The sequence below is a fragment of the Protopterus annectens genome, chromosome 9.part0 (assembly GCF_019279795.1).
Source record: "Protopterus annectens isolate FY-2018-M chromosome 9.part0, PAN1.0, whole genome shotgun sequence".
Taxonomy (NCBI): Eukaryota; Metazoa; Chordata; order Ceratodontiformes; family Protopteridae; genus Protopterus; species Protopterus annectens.
In genome coordinates this window covers 400,009,202-400,030,624 of record NC_056743.1, presented here as the reverse complement: position 1 = coordinate 400,030,624, position 21,423 = coordinate 400,009,202, and the positions used below count along the sequence as shown (strand labels likewise).

Genomic DNA, 21,423 nt, shown 5'->3' with positions numbered 1-21,423 from the left:
TGCTCAAGATTGGGAATTTAGGCACTTTACAAGTAGTCTGAGATATTCTAAGAGTAAAGTTAAGGTAAAAAGGATGACATAACGAGTCCAGAATTTAATTAAGTATAACACTACTGTTAACTCAGATTGCAACTTGTCTGCTCTAGAAGACGTAAACCCATTGATCAGGACTGTGGCCAGCTAAATAAAGTTACCCGGTACCACTACTCGCTAGTTTTGAAAGATGAAAGATTTTTTTGCCCATGGCCTGCTGAGATTATCCTCCAAAACTGGGAGAAGAGAAAATAAGCTCTTCCCTAGCACAAGACCTGAACAGCGCATAGGAGTGCATAACAAAACTTTGGACACCTAATCTCTGTTAAGACTGGGTTTCACACTAGGGATTGGCAGTGGAGACTGCTGGCAAGTAAACAGTGGCAGAAGGGAAAAATATTTTTAAAAGCTCAGAGAACTTCACTCTGCTACATAAACCAGCAAATTGAGCAGAGCATTACAGTTCTACAGAGGTGCACTTCATTTCTGCCTGCTGTCTATACCTCTCAGCTGTCCCTTATTTTGCCTTGCCCCTCATTTTTATTTTCTGGTAAACTGTTGAGGATTACGGCCATTCACGTGTTAAAGTGAATTAGAGTAATATCTAATATTGTCCCTGATCCTAAATTTTACTGTGTAAACCTGTTACTTATTACCCCTAGTTTATTGGTGTTTGCATTCAATAAATGAAACAAAACCATTTTAATTTGTGCCCCTTTGCTGACTGCCAAGCACCAACTGTAAAAATGACTGCTTTCTATACTAAAGGGCCTGAGGTTGGGAAATCCCATTATGCTCAGCCATCCTATGCTCTGCTTGACTTTACTCCCCTAACCTACTCCAACTTACACCAGCATTATACTACCCATGTACTCCTATCACTCAAGTCACCCAATCCCTATACCTCCCCAAACAACTTTACTACAATTACAGAATCACTCCTCTTTCAATTCACCTGTACCCAACTTCCATCTAACATTTACCTTCATTTCCAACACCCTTCATCCCTGCCATACCTCTCAAGTGTACCTCATTACGAGGAACGTACCCCATTTGGGGTCTTAAAAAGTTCATGTTCCTCGAAGTTCCCTCAAAGTTCCACACTGAAAGATTCTGTCACAAATTCGGTGTGAGGAATTTTTTTAAGTGAAATCCATTGTAAATAGAAATTAAACATATTAATTCATTAAAAGATCTTCTCTATAAGTAAAACAGAATATTGTAACCATCTTATGACCTTCCTACTTGAAGTTGTTAGTAAGCCATTAGTATGTGTTCCACATTTTGGCCATTTGTCCCACATTATGAGGGCTAGTGTTCCTCATTTTGGACATGGAAGGTTGAGAGCTATGATCCCTGCCATACTGCTTTGCACTATAATAACCCATATTGCAACGATACCTCTCCAACAGTACCTTTAAATAACTTATTAGCGAACCTCCATCTTCCATAACCCCATCGATCTCCTCATATACTACAATCACATCAGCATTGATCTCTCATCCTTCCCCTCATCTAACTATCTTACACCGTTCTACATCCATACACAATGAAATCAGTACTGTTTGCTTTACTACCCTTCCTCACCCATGGCAATGGTACACTGTTAACAGACCACCTCCCCACTTGCACTCATCCTCTTTCTATCAGTATTCCCAACACTTATACTACTACATACCCACACATCTCAAAACTACCTATAAGCCTACAGCACAATCTTATCCTGAAGTTCAACTTCTACTTTCCCCAAATAAACCCTCAAAACTTGGTTCCACCCACCAGGCTATAACATTACTATATTAGACAAAAATTTGCTGTTGTCGACATTTTCTAGAAAAACATGCTGGATGTATCTCCTTTCCCCAAATTCTGCTAACTTTCTCTAATTTAGAAATACTGCTAATCATGCTAAAACTAAAAACTCACAAGGCAATCACAATCATGGGTGCATCTCTGTCTCTGCATGCACGCACACACACACAGCTAGCACTGTTTAGTTTTTTTTTTCACATTGTTGAACATTGAAATGTTCGATCATATGGTCTCGGCTACATGAAAGTCGAACATTTGGATGTTCGATTATGTGAAGTAGACCTATATATATATATATATATATATATATATATATATATATATATATATATATATATATGTGCGTGTGTGTGTGCATATATAATGTAGCACGCCGCGGTGGTACGGCGGTAGCATTGTTACCTCACAGCAAGAGGTTCACCCGTTCGATTCTCGGCATGGCTTGGGGGTGCATTCTGTGTGGAGTCTGTATGGCCTCCCTGCGGTTGGGTAGAGCTCTAAAGACATGCGTGCGTAAATGGGCATGCCTTCGTTGAAGGTTGGGCGTCGAGCTGGCACCTCTGCGTTTCGTAAAAATCTATTGCCAATCATTAGCGAACCAGAGTTCCGCTGTGGCAACCCCTTACTGGGAAAAAGCCGAAAGACAAACAAACATATATATATATATATATATATATATATATATATATATATACATACATACACACACACACACATATATACACACACACACACACACACACACACACACACACACACACACACACAGACATATACACAGATAACAATGCTAAAAAATAATTGGAAGACATCCCCTGCTGGGCCTCCTCAAAAATCCCTTATGAAACCATAATACTGGGCGATGTTAATATAAACTGTCAAACCATGTAATCTGAAAATTCATCCAATAATATATATCTGTACAGGTTCACCCAACTTATAACCACACTAAATACGACAAGTACAGCCACTCAACCCTCAAATGGATGCCAGCATCCTCTCCAAATAAAACCTCATGCCATGGAACTCTTTACACAGCCTACATGATCCTTTACTACAACTACTGCCACAAAATCTATCAGTACAGGCTGGTCAGAAAGTGTGCTGCTCTTCTTGAAGACACTTACTGACACTACATCTCCTTAACCAGGTGTTCCAAAAGACTTTCCCCACAGACGATGTTGTCTCAGAGTTCAATAAAATATTCCTAGTTGTTCTAACTACACTAGCCCCACCTTCCACAGAGCATGGACAATCAAACCCAACCCTTTTCAATGGCTACCTTTAGCAACTAAATTACTGATGAAACACAGACACAAAGCCTGAAGTTTTGGATTTAAAAAAAAGTTCCTATTTTAATAGCATATAAACAACTAACCAAACTTTTCACCAAAGATAAGAAAACCTATCAAACCTATCACTCAACCAGTCAAAACATACACATTAATAATCCAAAATTGTTATGGCTTTCAATTAATAAACTGTTAAATCCAGGACAAGCTAGACAGCCAACACCAAACATACACAAACAATATGATTCCATGGCCAACCAATTCAGTACATACTTGATACAGACAATGCTGTCATTAACCAAATCAAGAAACTAATCAAGCTCTTGATATCACTAATCAATCAAATAACCTACTTCAATATTTCTCCTACAATCAGGTCCCAAAGATACCATCAAACAATAACTGAAAAAACTGAAGTCTGCTACAACTGCTCATGACAATGTACCAAGAGAATATCTTAAAACAGCAGCTAAGGCTATGGCATACCCAAGTCTCAAATCTGGTAAATTGATCAATACCTGAAAATAAAGGCCCCTCACTGTGGAAAAAGCCCCAAAAAGGATTTAAACTAGACCCCATACATATTAGTCAGTGACCTTTACATTGTGGGAAAAATGTCACCCTACTTACAATATGCTGATGATACAGCCCTAATATGCTCTGCTAAAACATTCTCTTAACTCCAACACCTAACACAACAATAATTCTCATTAATTAATTTACTACTTCCAAACCCTAAAAAAAGAAAATCACTGCTTTTTACCTCAAAACAATATTATTTATATAACTATGTATAACAAGTAAATCATACAATATTACTGGGTGTCATCATAGATGACCAACTTTGACCACCATGCATCACACATGGCTAAAAAAAAAAAAAAGACAAAAACTAGGTACATTACACAGATTAAAATCTTAATGATGCATCCAGAAGACATATAGCCTTTACTTTCTTATTGCCATCTCTACTCTACGTTGCCCCAATCTATACTAATCTTCAAGTTTCACAACTATCCAGATTTCCGAAATGTTACCATAATAATAATATAGCCAAATTTGCTGTAAACTGTAACAATAGAATACACCACCGCCTAGCACTGAGAGAATTAAATTGGTTAGAAATACCACATCACCTAGCACTGTTTTAGCTAACTACAATACACATCTCTATAAACCAGAAAAATTGTCCAGCCCTTAACTTAATACAACACTGCTCTCCAAAAGAATTTTACACTCAAGTGAAAAATCGCTAATTACTATTACTAAATTATATAATACGGCAGGTAACTTTCTAGATTCAAACAGTAGAGCTAAACTGTGGCACTACAATCCCACTAGCACTGAAATCCATTCAGAATGTAAACATATTTAAAACTTATCTAAAGCTTTGCCTATTAAATCAATGGAGCTCTTCCTGCATATTTTCAGGTTAAATGATACTGTAATCTTTAGCTTACCATATCGTAAAACCATTTCTCTTTACTCAAAATCCTATGTGCCACAACCAGTTTTTAATGCCTGAACAGTTTTATTTGCACTTCCCAGCCATGTACAACACTGATCTATACTTCTAATATAAACCTTGTGATAGCCATACATAATGGACTCTGAATTTGCATAATACCACATACTACTTGACTGCAATGTTGGCCTTTTCTGCTCTCCCGAACTTCGTCTCTCACTTCCATTTATTTGAATTTCTAATCACTAATTTCAAGAGCAATTTATTTGACAAACCCACTAATACACTTCTTCAAATGTGCAATGTTCAACGTCTAAGTGCAAAAGTATATTTTATGCTAACAGCTTCCTTTATTTCATATGAATGCAATTGAATTAGCAAATGTGTACACACACATATATATATATATATATATATATATACACACACACACACAGATGTATATATTTGTATATATCTAATCTATATACCTATATAAATGTATGTATACACATATATTATACATACACATGCACACACACAGACATATATAGTACTTAAACTCTGCTCATGTACATTACTGAATGTCTGTTTAAAAATGTGCGTTATACGATGGAGCCTTTCTCCCTTTGCCACTGCTGAAAAGATTCTTTGACTAAACCCAGTCGGATAAACTCATTAAACAAAAGCAAAATAAAAAATAAAATAAAAAATGTTATCTTATTTGCAAAAATTGGACATGGAGATGATAAAAGTTCCAAAAGCAAATCTAGTAGGAGTCTGAACCAAAAAACTTGTTTTTGGCATTTACGTCTCTTAAGTTAAGGTCAATGTCAATGACCTTTGGCTGACTAAACCTGCAGATGATTACAAATTAGGAGCAGTATTAGAATCCCCCACCAACACAAATGTTCTCCAAGACAGACAAGTAATTAGTGTCAGAGCCATGAACTAAAACTAAATGCCAAGAAATGCATAACAGTGTGTTTTGGGAAATCATCCACCCCTGGTTACTATCATATTGACAACACACCCTGGTAGTCAGGGACTTGGGGACATGCACAGTAATCTAGTTTTTGACCATCACGTGTCTACAGTAGTGAGGAAATCATTCTATGTTGTATAACATAAACAAAGGTATGGTATCAAGCTCCAAGGAAGTCATTGTTCCATTGTAGTCGGCATTCATCAGACCTGTCATTGAGTACAACGCTCCTTTTGGTAAGTACATAACCAGGCATATCCAACAACTGGAACATCTATAGAGGTTTCTCACTAAAAGAATAGAGTGTAAGTAACATGTCCTCTGCAGACCACCTCAAGGCCCTTTCTCTGTATTGTATCTCCTACAGACTGTTTATGGGAGATATATGCCTGGCATACAAGGCATTATTGGACCACACCCTGATAGACTTCCTGCATATCCGCAAAACAAACAGCACCAGAATTACCTGTTCTAAAGACTTAAACCTTGCCTGTGATTCAAGTAGGAACTGCTGGACAGACAAGTATGCACCCAAGAGATCAGATATTCTCTGGAACAGGGCCCCCACCTACGTGGAGCAAAGTTCCTCTTTAACCCAATTCAAGTGCAACTTGGACAGTTAGATGGGGAACAGGAAAATTCGTCCCTGGTGTGGCACCTATCTCTCTAATGGACCCAGGCAGTCTGTAAATTTTCACCTCCCAAGTCTCTGCTTGCAAATGTTTAATCTGACAAGCCCCTGCTTATGCTTATCAAGGGTACCAGAACTTGTCAGAAATTTGGAATGCATGGCTAGGCTTAAAAAGGCCTTTGTAGTCATTAGCCAAGTAAACACCTATGAACCTAGAAGATCACACAGATCGCAAGTCGAAAGCTACAGATGTTGATTCTACAAAAGAACCAAGGTCTTGAAATGTTTTCAATCAATATCTAAAAGTCTATAAAAGAAATGGAATGTGTTTAATCACAGTACCAGATTCAAAATTTGCAAACAGTCTAAGAAGTCAGTTTACTCGGTCAAGCACAGCACCATCTCAAATTGTCAAAGTCCAGAAGTCTATGAAGGGTCAAATGTGGACAGTCCTGACTATAACTTAGAGCAGAAATTAGAAGATCGGTTAGCTCTCAAGCTAAAGTCATGAAGACAGAAGAAACATCTAATGGCCAAATATGGAATAATCTTCAGTCTGTCCAACTCGGTGTGTATATAAAAACACCAGTCCCCAACAAAAAGTAGACACTTAAAAATGAGTGCAATAAGAACTGGTTCTGCTTAAAGTACATTCATATTACTGTATTAGCCAGGATACACCAGAAACTTTCCACAATTTTAAGTCTCATTACCCCCCCCCCCCCAAAAAAAGTAAAATGAATAAATAAATAAAAGGCTACAGTGGGAAGGATGCATATCATGTGCTTAGTCACCACCATAAGAAGTTCCAGTAAAGATTCGGAAGTGTTGGCATCGAGAGTGGGCATAGCTTACTTTCTCTTAATATTCTGATATACTTCTATCTTACAGTTGTTGCCTCACAATCAATAAATACTCATCTGAAGAAACTGGTGGAAACCGCTGCAGTCTGCCAAACGGGTCTGCACAAAGTCCTGAAAATGATGAACCATAGAATCCCAGTAAAAAGTCCTGTAAATGTGCAGGCATTTACAAATTATTTATATCCCTACCATGGCCTCCAGTTTCTAGCTACATACAAAAAGTACAGTTTTGTACCTACCATAAATGTAGATGTCCGATAGGTATGCATCTGCAGTCATCACATATGGGTTGTCCTGCCTCAGGCAGCCCTTCGGTCGGCCGGATTCCAAAGTCTGGGTCTGGCCTCGGCTGATGACTGCAGATGCATCCTTGAAGGACATCAGCTGTTTTTGCCTTCTAATCTGCTTGGCCATAGTAATACAAAACTGCTCAAGGGCCCAATCCTATGAAGAATCCACTCCCATGAATCCTGTAAAAGGAGGCAGAATGAAGGAAGCGGATACTCAAATACAATGAGTGGCATGACCTTAAGCATAAAAAGGGAGGTAACAGAAGCAGTTACACTTGCTTTTATACAAGTGTCGAAAGTTTCATTTGCATAAGAGTTGGAGTTTCTTAAACTCTTCGCCATCCATCCATGCTCAACCCTTTTTTCCCCATTTTGCACATAGGGTCGGGGTGTCACTTCAGCAGTGACAATCATCTTGAGCCAAGGTTTAAACTGCTACATGGCTCTGAAACTTCTATCTGAATCAAATGTCATCAGGGCTGTTCCAAGAATAATATGTTAACAGAACTGAATACTTTTACTTGAGAGGAAGTTTTGTCAAAGTTTCAGACACAAAATTCAGGTTCCAAAGGTGTTACAACAAAGCTCTCTTCGGAAGTTTCAAAAACAGCACCACCTTGCAAATACTTTCACTGCAGGTCTGGAAGTAAAGTATGACTCAAAAGAAGGTATGCTGACAAAGCAGGTACAATGTGCCTGAATGGAAGACATGTCCTTAGAAATCAACAGAGAGAAGAAACTGTGGAGAACATGGAGATGAAACTGACAGGAATCTTGAAGATGGGAACTTGTAGATCCATCATGACCTAGAATGAATATTTATCACATCTGTTATTCAAACTGTGGATGTGCAACTTCCACAACTGAAGATGTTTCACTGAGGTCGCTGCTGCAGAGAACTCTGCCTCAAGTGAAGGTCTAGAGCAGCCAGACTTACAGAGTCAACTCCACCATCATCCTAAGCCCAGAATCCTTTAATAATGGCAGACATACTTGCTGGCAGTCTTCAGTTCTTTCTTCCATTACAACTGCACGGGTTGGAAATGCACAACAATACATCCTAGTATCCCAAGGAAGGCCCATGCTGATTAGCTGCCTGAGAGATACTTACCTTTATTTGGCATCTAAACAAAATGCAAAGAACAGTGTCAAGCGAGCTAGAACCTGAGAAATTTAAAGGTGAAGGGTTATTTATCCTCCCCACTTCAGATCATTGGGGATGGTTGGTGGGACCTGGACTGCAGCAGTGACCACACTAAAGCATCTGTACTTATGGTAAGCAGACTACAGTTGCACTATGTTCATTGTGTAGTTCACTGCTGTAGTCATAGCAACTGGGAAAATAAACAGAGCTGGCAGTGACTGAAGGTTTCAACAGGAAGGTAGCATACGTTTCAGGGCAGCAGAGGCAACCGCTACCCTAGCTCTAGAGATGAAGCCCAGTCTTTGTTGCCTGGAAAAGGTGTAGCTCTCTAGAGAATACTTGTGGCCCTGGTACACTGAGATATGACTTTGTTCTGCACATTTTTCGCATGGTGTTCATGGCAGAAATAAAAACAAGGAGTTACCTACAAATTCTGACAAATCCCAGAACTGGAACGTGAAAAAATAATGGGTGTTGGGTGCTGGGACCAAAGGGTCTTCAGATACCATTGGCTCTTTCTCACATGGAGTCTTGCCAGGGATATCATGAGAATCAGATCCCATGAGACCCAACAATCCTTAGGTATTTCCTTGCACAGACCAAAATGAGTGAAAAACCTAAGAAATAGATCTAGATATAGACAGAATAGTTGTGTAAAATCTTACCATAACCATAGATTTTCTTTCTCTTCCATGTCGCGGTATTCGTAACATGAGGGATTCCCTGCCTAGGTGACCCAAACATCTGGCCAGTATACCAAAGACTTAAGCTACTGCTAGGTACATGCAACATTACACACTGAACAGCCAACATCGGCCATAAAAGTGATGTCTGCAAGTACCATCCTCAGAACTGAATGCACCAGTCCAAGAATAAGATGCAATTAGGTAATATCCAAAGAAAAGCATGAACCAATGAGGAAGGAGGGTGGGCTAGAATACTGCAACATGGAAAAAAGACATCTATGGTTAAGATTTTATACAACTATTCTATGTCCTTATACTCCCATGTTGCAGTATTCACACCATGAGGGAGAATACCACAGCTCATGAGTGGGAAAGGGGGAATAGGAGCACATGAAGTCTCCATAAAGCCATGCAGAATTGCCCTGGCAAATCTTTGGACCTGGAGATAGAGTCCAGCTTGTAGTGTTTTGTAAAGGTATGGACAGAGGACCAAGTGACTGCTTCCAGAACAGCAGCAGTGTCTAGGCCTTTAAAGAAGGCTCAGAGGAAGCCACTACTCTAGTGTAATGGGCCTTAACAGAGGAAGAAAGAGTTTTCTCCCGAGAAATATAGCAAAAAGAAATTGCCCTAGAGATCCAAGATGAAACAGTCTGTTTAATGACACGTTTTCCCAGTGCCTGGGGTGAAAGGAAAACAACTGCTCAGACTTTCTAATGGATTTGGTCTCATCCAAGGGTTGGTACGAAGAGACATCCTAGCCTTGTAAGAAATTAGAAAGGGTTGTGAAGGCATTAAATCTTGGAGTTCAGAAACTCTCTTATTAGAAGTGATGGCTACCAATAAAACTGTTTTCCAAATACAACATTTTAGGGCAGCGGAGGCTGCAGGCTCAAAGGGAGTCTGGATCAGCTTTTCCAAAACAAAATTTAGGTCCCAGGTAGGAGGAACAGGTTTCGTGGGAAGTCTGATGTGAAGGATGCCTTTTAAGAAAAGCTTAACATAGGGGGGAGATTAAAGGCAGACATGCAGAAGCTTTAAGTGAAGAATAAGCCAGTCCAGCCTTGAGCAGCTCCCATAAATAAGAAAGGACTATGGGAATATCCACTGTGAATGGATCTAATCTCTTATTAAGACACCAGATGGAGAACCTCTTCCATTTGGACACGTAGGATCTCCTTGTATTAGGTTTCCTGGCCTCCTACAGGGCTAGAAGCACATCCTCAGAGAAAAGGTGCCTGAAAAGCATCAGAAGCCTATCACCCACAAAGTAAGGTTCAGTGTTGCTAAATGTGGGTGAATAAGAGATCGCTTGTCTTGTATGACTTGATCCACCCTGTGAGGTAACCTGTGATGATTGCCTTGGGCTATCTGCAGAAGAGGGAACCAGTGTTGTCTTGGCCAAAATGGGGTCAACAACAAGATTTTTGGTTTGTCCTTCTGAATCTTCAGCAGGACTTTCTGAATTATGGGGAAGGAGAGAATACAGAGAAAAACATCCCTTTCCATGGGAATGATAGGGTGTCCACCTTCCAAGCCAGAGGGTATGGGACTCTAGCACAGAACTTTGGAAGTTGTCTGTTCATATGTTCATAGGGGAGGCAAAGAGATCTATTTGAGGTGTACATCACCGGATGAGTATGTCCAGAAACACATCCTGGTGGATCATCCATATGTGGGCTTGTGTCATGGATCTGCTTAGTGTGCCTGCTGAACATTTTGAGTTGAGAGAATATAAACAGTTGTCAAGGTTACCTTTGCTTGAAGAGCAATCTCCTGGGCTTAGACTGCTAATCTGCGGAAGAGATGAGACTTTGCCCCCTCTTGTTCACATACCAGAGAACAGTGGTGTTGTTTGTGAACAGCTTCAAAGTGCCTGGTAAAAGAGATGACCCGAAGGCTTGAAGGGCCAGTATCAGAGCCCTCATCTCTTTGATGTTGATGTGTTGCTTTCTTATGGAGGGAGACCTCAGGCCTTGGACCTTTAGGTTCACAAGTGTTGCTCCCCACCCCAGATCTGAAGCATCTGTGAGTATTTCTTGAATTGGAGAAAGTGGCTGAAGGGGGCAGTCCTGATTTCTGAAAATCTGTTGAATCCACCAAAACAATTCCTTCTTAGGCAGGACAGAAGTGGAACGACAAACTCTAGTGGATGAGCCTGCTGGGACCAGAGTGTTTTCAGGTATGACTGGAACTTCTCCAAGTCTGGCTAAGGGCAACATTAGTATAATCGAAGTCATGAAACCTAGCATCCTGAGGAATTCCCTGGCAGTCAGAAAGGACTGAGGAAACAACTTCTGGAAATAAGTCTGCAGTGACTGGACCTTTTGCAAAGGCAAGAAAGCCATCACAAGGTCTGCCCTTATCCAGCAACCTAGGAAAACCTTGCCCTGGTAAGGAGAAGGGAAGACTTGCTGTAGTTGATGGTGAATCCCAGGCTAAGGAGCAAACAGATGGTGATTTGAAGGTTCGCTTGCAAAGTGTCTGGATGTTCTGCATGAATGAGCAGGTCATCCAGGTAACGGTAGATGAGAATTCCTTGGAGTCTGCAAAAGGCAATGACAGGAGCCAAACACTTTGTGAATACCCTTGGAGTTGTTGAGAGTCCAAAGGGCAAGGCACACAACTGAAAATGAGAGGAAGCAACAGAAAAACGTAGGAGTTTCCTGAATAGAGGGTAGATGGGGATGTGGAGGTATGCATCCTTTATGTCTAAGGAAACCAGGTAAGCCTGAGGTAGCAAGAGTGGAAACAGAGTTTGCAGGGAGAGCATCCTAAAGGTGGGGACTTGAAGGAACAGATTAAGCTGGGACAAGTCTAAAATTTGTCTCCAAGGACCATCTTTCCTGGGAACTAAAAACATCCTGGAGTACAACCCTTTTCCTCTTGCCAACAAGGGAACCTCTTGTACGGTCCCTTGTGATTGCAAGTTTTGAATGACCTGAGGGAAAAGGTGAAGCTGGTCATTTGGGGGTTGTGGGATCCTCATGAAGGGAGAAGGAGTGGTTTTCCAAGTCATAAATTAACCCTTTTGGACAACAGACAGGACCTTATTTTTCTTTGGTAATGCTTGTCCATTTTGAAAGGAAATGAGAAAGGCGCTGGGAAAAAGGGATTGCTGAGAGATTGGCCCAGGTAGTCACAGGCTGCCTGGCTTGAATGGAAAGGGGGGCCTTTTGAGCAAATGATGGCTGAGAGCTAGGAGAAGTCTGCCTGCATGTGCCCTACTTGTGTTGTTGGGAAAGAGCATGGGTCTTTTTCCTTACAAATTAGGCTTAGAAGGGAAGTTCCTAAGGTATTTAGAAACTGGGGAAACAAAAATATGTTTAAGTTCCTGAAATTCTTTTCCTTTCTCTTGAAGGCATTTGAACAGGACTCCAGCATTAGTACCAAATAGGGCGGTACTGTCCAATGATGCATCCATACATTTTGCCTTGAAATCCTCAGGCAAAGGTTGCAATCTCAGCCAGGAATACCTTCAGAGGACAGAACCAGATGCTGCGGATCTTGCAGAAACCTCAGCTGCGTCATAAGTGCATGTTATGGAATGTCTGGTAACCTGGGAGGAAACTGCCAAGAAGGAAGAGAGCTAGGATTTGGTTGCAGAATCTGGGAGATCTGTCAGCAATTTAGAGGCCTACGAAAGTAGGGCCAGAACATACTTTGACATGTGTGTCTGATAATTACTAGTCTTAAAAACCAGAGTAGAGGAGGTGTAAACCATTTTCCCAATTCTCTCCATCATTTTACTGTCCTTATCTGAGGGAAGGAGGTTGGTGGACGGCAGTAACTAAGTGGATTTATCAGCAGAGAGAGAGATCACAGCTGGGTCTGCAAGAGGGCATTTGTACAGGTAGCTACTGACTTCAGGGACTTTATAGAACCTGTCTGGCCTTTTGGGAGCAGCAGCTTGTGAATTAGGGTTTTTGGATGCTGCAAGAAAGGCATCTTGAAAAGCTGGCAAAACAGGTGGGATGGCTGTAGGGGCAGGAGAATCAATTTGTAAGAGATCATAGTACCTATTTTGTACTTCTGAAACCTGGGAACTTTCCCACTTTAAAAATTCCCTCATTCTGGAGATAGTTTCGACAAATGTAATATCCTCTTCAGGAAAGTCTCCACCTCTGGAATCAACTTCAGGGTTGGCGTAACCCAGAGGAAAGTCTGTTTGAGTGGAGTAGGCCAGGGACTCATCTGCAGATAAATCATCTTCTTCAGAGGCCTCTTGCTCAGCAGAAGAACTGCTGGGTGAATGGAAAATAGGAGATGCAGGAGTAGGAGATTGCAAAGAGGACGGCCTAAGTGCCAGAAAGGCATTCAAGATTCCTTGAGAAAAAGCTTTCCAGTCTGGGGAAGGTTCCTGTAAGGGAGGGCATATGTTTTTCTTTATTTCTCCTCTCAAGAGGAAGGCCTACCCTAGGCTGAGATGGAAGGGCCAACATAAGCCAAGGCTCTGGACCAGATGTCAGAAAACCTCAATGGAAAGTGCAGGAGAGGCTCTACAAGGAACATCTGAAGGAACGAGCCGTGGTTCCCCCTTACTGTCAATAGCAGATGTCTGAGATACCTCTGCAGATGTGCAGAGCTTCTAAATCAGTACCCGCCGAAGGAGAAGTACCATAGATATCACGTACCTCTGGGCCTTCACCAGCTTCGAGGGGGACATCTGGGATCAGAGGAGCAGTCAAAATCCAGGCCCTACTTTTTCACCTTTTTCTTCAGAGGCTCACCCGACAGACCTGGAGTACCTTCCATACCTAGTGCTAGTTGCTTTAGTCTCTGGTTTTCAAGATCTATGTTAAGGGCAGAAAGACAACTGCGTAGTGTTTTAGGAATGAACTCCAGACAAACGGCACAGTCCTTGTAGTTGTGATCGGACCCCAGACAGAAAAGACACTGGTCGTAGTTGTCTTTGTGTGGAATCTGTCTTCTACATTGGCACTTGCCCTTCTTGGATGACATTAACCTCTTACAAGCATGTAGTAGCAAAAGTGCAATAAAGGTTTTCCCCAACGGGGCACTTATCTGAATTGTAGAAAACTTTTGGTGATCAGATGAACTGTGAAAGTTGTCATTCGAACTGGCTGCAGAGAAGTTCTAAGGATGGTATGTACAGATGTCACTTTTGTGGCTCGACTGTTCATTGTGTAATGTCGCAAGTACCTAGCAATAGCTTAACTCTTTGGTATACTCGCCGGATGTTTGGGTCATCTAGGCGGGGAATCCCTTGTTGTGAATACTGCAATATGGGAATAGAAGGACATCTACTTTTAACTTTGGAAAAAAAGCTCTTTGAACTGAGCTGTCCAGCAGACACCCCAGGGACAAAATCCTGTATGATGAAGTCAAAAAAGACTTTTGGAAGTTGTCTTTGAATCCCAGCTTGTGTAAGAGATCTCTCACCTAAGTGACAGAGACATAGAATCCTGATGCTTTGAAAAAGCATCTGCAATATAAGCAAGTTGTCTAAATATGGAAAAATGTGGCTACCCTATAGCCTGAAATGAGCTATAAACTGGAGCTAGCCACTTTGTGAACACTCTTGGTGCAGCTGATATTACAAAGGGTAAGGCACAGAACTGATAATGTGATCCAGATGCACACAATCTTAAGAAATGTCTGAAGTCTGGAAGAATAGAAATGTGATAAGCATCTTTTAAATCTAGTGTTAGTAGAAAACTTAGGTGAGGAAGAAGGGGTAAGAGGATGTGAAGTGACAAACTTTTTGAACTTGGGCACTATCACAAATCTTTAAGGAAAGAAAGACGAAGAACCACTCTCTAAGCATTTTCCTCATGTCAAGAATTTCAAAAGCACTGTGTAAGTTGGTTTAAGTGAGCTTTTTTAGTTTTCAGAAAAAAGTTAAAGACAAAAGGAGAGTAACAGAACATTTTTTAGAAGAACGAAACATAAAATATCCTTACAAATAATATAATGTCCACCAGGGAAATAACCTGAACAAACTGGAAATGAGTGCAGAGGTATCAATGGCACAAGAGGCAGCACACTCACTTTTGGTGCTGTAAACTGTGGGTGCTATTCCCACACTAGGTATATTGATTGCTGCCACTGCACTAAAGCATAAGGGGGTGCTGCACTCCCGAGTGTGTCATCCTTTGGATGAGACATTAAATGGAGGCCCCATCTGCTTGAGATTGTGGTAGCTCAGATGGATGTAAGAGATACCACGGCACCTATCAAAAACAGTAGGGGAAATTCCCTGATACCCTGGAGAAATTTCCCCTAATACTATAAATACCACCTTGACCTCCCATGAAGACAAGCTACTTGCCTAGTGGGACTAATCTGGTCAACAAAGGATAAATTATTAGTAAACTATGAATGGTGAAGTCCACCATATCATTAGTAATAAGAAGTTATGTACCTACCATAACGTTCCATGTTAGTTGTCTTCATCTCGCCTTCTTTCTTGCTGGATGGGTTCGGAGCCGATCCTCGGCTCCGACTCGGCCTTGTACTAAAGCTCGAGAGCTATTTACCGGCTCGAGGCCACCCCTTATCCCACAATGCTAGGAGTCAGATATCCAGATCTCGTTTGGAAAAGCTAACACCAAGGAAAAAAACACACTAGTACCCACCAAGGTTAACCTACAGGGCTACAAACAGAGAAGGACATAACCTAAAAACAAGGTCAACCGTAGGAAGAAGGCCTCAAGAAAGATTCTTCTCGGTCCTAACCAGGTAAGGGGGATGGAGGGTGGGACGCAAGAAAGAAGGCAAGATGAAGACAACTAACATGGAACATTATGGTAGGTACATAACTTCTTAATGCTAAGTTGTCTATCTCGCCTTCATTCTTGCTGGATGGGACAGTGTCCCTAGCATCTTAGTCCTGGGTGGCTTATCGAAACAGACTCTTGAGCACAGTGGAACCAAAATCAGCTTGACTCCTGGAGGCCATATCCAACTTGTAATGCGAAATGAAAGTATGAGGAGTGGCCCATGTTGCTGCAGCACAAATAGATTCCATTGGAAGTCTAGCCTGAAAAGCTACCGACGTAGCCAATGCCCTGGTGGAATGAGATTTTGGTTTTGAAGGAAGTTCTTTATGTCTCAGTTGGTAGATCAAGGTAATAATAGAGGCCAGCCACCTAGACAAGGTAACCTTAGAAACTGGCAGGCCCAGCTTCCCTTCAGCATAGGACAGGAAGAGCTGGATCTGATTTTCTTGACTGTTTGGTCCTATCCAAATAAAAACGTAGATGCCTGTGAAAATTCCAAACAGTGTAACTTTTGTTCAGCTCTGTTTGAATAATTAGGAAAAAATACAGGGAGATCAATGGCCTGATTGAGATTTGTCTCCGAGGGTATTTTGGGCAAAAAGGAAGGATTAGTCCTGAGTGAAACTCTACCTTTGTGAAAAATAAGATATGGAGGGCGAACGCAAAGGGCTGGAAGTTCAGATACTCTTCTGGCCGAAGTGATGGCTACCAAGAAGAGAGTCTTCCAGGAGAGTAATTTTAAGGAAAAAGAAGCTGCAGGTTCGAAAGGAGGGAGAATCAATGAAGTTAATATCAAGTTCAAATCCCACGGAGGGGGAGGATCTTTAACCGGGGGTTTAAGTAACATAGTCCCTTTAAGAAAAGCTTTACAAAGTTTGTGGGACATGACACTGGACTCTGATAGGCTATCATGAAAATTTGCGATAGCAGCCAATTGTACCCTAATGGTGGCAGCTGAGGAGCCTACTCGAAAAAGTTGGGCCAAAAAATCTAAAATATTATCGACAGGGGCTGTAAAAGGGTTAATCTTTCTAGCCGCTTGTCCAGAAGGAAAAAAGTTTCCACTTACTAGCATAAGTCTTTCTAGTAGAAGGTTTGTGCGAAGAAAGTATGATTTCGTGCACTGGCTGAGAAACATATGGAAGCCTGGCTAAGGTTGGAAGTGGAGCAACCAAGCTGCGAGGTTGAGAGAGTGAAGGGATTGGTGCAGCCTGCCCGACTGATGGATCAAGAGGTCTGGCACTCTGGCACTAGGTCCAGATTCCAAGACTGCTCCAGCAAGTGACGAAGCAGGAATGGGAACCAAACTTGTCAAGGCCAATAAGAAGCAATGAGGATCATCCTGGATCCCAAAGCGGTCGCTTTCTGTATCAATTTTGGAATCAAGGGAAAGGGAGGGAATGCATAGACTAGACCCCGGGGCCAATCGTGAACTACAGCGTCTCTGAGGGAATGGCCTGGAAGGGGGAAAAGAGTGAAGAAGTCATTGCACTTGCTGTTGAGAGGGGTTGCAAAAAGGTCGCAGCAAGGTTGACCCCATCTGCGGAAAATTTTGTCCTCCACTAACTGATTGAGAGACCACTCGTGAGGCATAAGAATTGTTCTGCTTAGCCTGTCCACTATGACGTTGGACTTCCCGGGGATGTGCGTTGCTATCAGAAACCATTGAGAGGAGATTGCCCACTGCCAAAGTCTGAGTGCTTCTTGACATAAGGGATAGGACCTGGTTCCGCCCCGCTTGTTGATGTACCACACTACCGACATATTGTCCATGTGAACTGCAATAGTCCCGATAGGTAGAGAGTCCTGAAGAGCTTGCAACGCTAAAAGTACCGCTCTCATCTCCAAGACTTTTATGTACAGATGGTACTCTAGGGGTTGCCAAGTGCCCTGGACAGTCCTGCCCTGAAAATGCCCCCCCCCCCACCAGATCAGGGAGGCATCCATTGTCACAGTGGCAACCGGAGGAGGAAGTACAAACTGTCTGCCCTGAAAAACTTGAGGGGAGACCATCCACCAAGAAAGGTGGTCTTTGCATGATTGAGTAATTATTATGTTGTGAGACAGCGGAAGCTGTTGAAAGGACCATTGGGTAAAGAGCATCCATTGAAGAATTTGCATGTGAAAATGAGCCAGGGGAAGTAATGTGATAGTTGCTGCCATGAGACCCAAGGTTTTCAATACAAATCTGACCTGAATTCTCTTGCATTGTAGCAATGTTAGAACATGTCGGCGAATGTCTAGTACTCTTTCTAATGGAAGTTTTGCAGACAGTTCTTTTGTGTTTAATATGGCACCTATAAAGGTTATAGATTGACAAGGCGACAATGCCGACTTTTCGAAGTTTATAGAGATACCTAGCTCTGAGCAAGTTTGGATGGTATAATCCCTGACTCGGATTAGTTGATGCCTGGTGGAAGCAGTTAGGAGCCAGTCGTCTAGATATGGAAACACCTGGAATCCTCTCCGTCTCAGTTGAGCCGTAACCACTGCCATGCATTTGGTGAACACCCTGGGGGCTGTGGTGAGACCAAAGGGCAGGGCTCTGAATTGACAGTCACTGGCTCCCAGCCGGAAGCGGAGAAACCTCCTGGAGTGTCTGTTCATTCTGATATGGTAGTACGCATCCTGAAGGTCTATGGAGCACATCCAAATGTCCGGACCCAAAAAGGGTAGAATGGACTGAAGCGTGACCATCCGGAACTTTGTTCTTTGAACAGATTTGTTTAAACTGCTGAGATCCAAAATGAGTCTCCAGTCCCCTTGTCTTCTTTGGTACCAAAAAGAACTTGGAGTAAATCCCGGATCCTTGCTGGTCTGGTGGGACTGGCTGGATGGCTCTTTTTCTTAGCAGTTTTGAGATTTCTAGTACTGCTTGTTCCCTTAGACCGGGTGGAACATCTGGAAGGGATCTGTTTGTTTGACTGGGGGTGTGGACAAAGGGGATTTTGTAACCCTCGGATATGATAGCCTGTACTCATTTGTCTTGTGTGAGGAGTCACCAGGCTTCTGGGTACAGTGACAATCGTCCCCCGACTGCTTCCGAGAGTTGACAGTCGGGCAGCCCCTCAGGGGTGCTGAAAGGGTTTGTCGGAAAAAGTTTCCCTGCTACCCTGACTCTGCGGACTCCCTCTGCCCCTTGGGCGGCATCTGTTGCTGTTCCCTCCTCTGCCCCTGGAGGGAAAGTCTCCACGTGTGTCAGGCAGGACTCCGTGGGGTTTGTGAAACCACATTTTCCCACCCTTCTGACCTTTAGGGTATGGTCTAGAAGGAGTAGAAAAACTGACTCCCACGGCAGAGAGAGTCTTGCCTTCCTGCTCACACCTGGTAAGGGTATCCTTCACCTGTGGTCCGAACAAAGCCGAACCATCGAAGGGGGTATCGGTGAAGGACGCCTTAAAGGGGTCAGCAAAATTGCATAACCGCATCCAGGCATGTCTTCTCAAAGCCACGCCTGTGCCTGCGGCCCTATTCGCCCCATCGGCTGCATAAGAAATGAGCCGCATAGAGGAGTTGACTATAGAATTAAGGGTTGCCAGCTGGGAGTTCATCTTTTCCTGAAACCCCGCAGCAGATGGATCCTGAAGGGTATTCACCCAGTTCCTTAAGGAGATCTCTCTGAAGGCGGGCGAAATGGCACAGATAGTTCAGCGACCGCATAGAAAAGGTCGCTGAAGAGAACATCAGCTTGCCATACCTATCCATCGTCCTAGATTCTTTATTAGGTGGATGGACAGGCTCTGAAGGGTCAGCTGACTCCTCCTTAGTGGCTGCTGCAACCACCATGGCATCAACAGGGACACCCTTTGCAAGAAACTTTGTCGGAATGGGCTGTGATGAATTTTGTGGGCCCGCGGGGAGTTGGTTCCACTGTGTCAGGGGCCATCCACGCCTTCCGAGCCACTACTTCCATGAGTGAGTCAAAAGGCGAAGACACCCAGGAGGTGGAAGGATGAGAACCAAACACGTCCAGATACACCGACTTGTCCTCGGAAGGGTTGAGGGCAGTCCAGTTCCCCCTCTGCTTAAGGATCTCAAGGATGTCTGAAAAGGAGACATCCTCAGAGGGGGACCTTGGGGACCCTTCCGAATCCTCCAAGTCGGTGTCAGAGGTGACTGACTCGGGGGAGTCAACATGCTTCCTCTTACATTTTCTCTTCTGAGGGGGCTCCTCCGAATGATCAGGGGAGGCCTCGAAAGAGGAAGATGCACCCAATTGGGCTACCTGGAGCACTTGTTCTCCACACATGGGGTCAGGAGGGTGGACAGAGACTGACACAGGCGCCATGGGGGGAGGAGCCAAAGGGGTCAATCGCAGAGCCGACACAGGAGTCAGCACGCTCCTCATGACCTCAAAGGCAATCCCATCAGGCAGAGAAGAGGGCCCCCGCTCCGAAGAGATGTGAACCCCTCCCGGCACCGAGAGGGACAGCTCCGAGGCCGATAGGGCAGAGCTCACCTGCGCCAAGGTCCCGAGAGGGAAAACGGGGTTGGACAAGGGTCCAATGCCACTCGCCCCCTCGGAGCCGATGAGGGAGTCTCGGCGCCCGGATCCCTCCAAGGACAGAACCAATGAAGAGATCAGAGCCGACGAAGGAGCCAAAGGGTGGGGTATCGGCTCCAATGTTCCGACGATTCGAGCCCCAACAAGCTCCGGCTCTGAACACGGTAGTAGAGTTGGAGGAAGAATAGTTGAAGAAACAGGGATAGCCACAGTCTGCTGAGAAGGGCTAGTCAACATTTTGGCCAGTGCCTGCGACTTAAGGAGCCTACTGACCACCCTCTCTAAGTCATGGTCAGATAACCTGGAGGACCGAGAGGAATGGGACCTATGACTCCGCTCCGAGTGTAGTAATGGGGACCTAGGAGCCAGGCGAACGGACTCTAAAGAGGGGGATCTCGAATGCTTCTGGCTCAGAGAAGGCTCCGATGGCAAAGTCGGGGCCGACTGAGGTCTCAAAGTGTCGGTTCCGGCCGAAACCGACAAGGAAGTAGAAGCTCCGCTTGGTGTCAGCTCCAAACAGGGAGCCGACGGTTTGGCGGGCTTTACGGATTTCCCCGACGAAGGCTTAGCCAGGGATCCTTCAGGCTTTAACAAGCCTCTCAATATATGTTTATTCCTACGTTCCTGCAGGACTCTCGGACTGAAAGCATGAAAGACTGAACTAGAGTCCTGCAGGTGTAGGGGGCCCAAATAATAAACACAAGAAGTGTGACCGTCTGTCAGAGACATCCTTCTGACAGCACGAGTCACACTTCTTGAAACCTTGGTATCTTTGGACATGGTAGAAGAGATACCAAGGGAAGTTAAACTAGTGCTTAAACACTAAACACAGACACACATGCACTAGAACAGACAATACAACCTCTACAACTGTGACAGTTATAATTAACCAAAAACTATAAAACTATATATATAACCACACTATAAAGAGATAGGCCTAACCACTACCCCAAAGGGGGATGGGGAGGGGAAGGGAGAAAGGGAATAAAAATCTGTAAT

The 21,423-nt window shown here is 43.3% G+C and overlaps 1 protein-coding gene across 1 annotated transcript in view; it reads right to left on the bottom strand.

Moving 5' to 3' along the window:
• BIN3 (bridging integrator 3) overlaps window positions 1-21,423 on the bottom strand; it is a 2,343,840-nt gene that overhangs the window by 1,518,476 nt on the left and 803,941 nt on the right. The window lies entirely within an intron of this gene.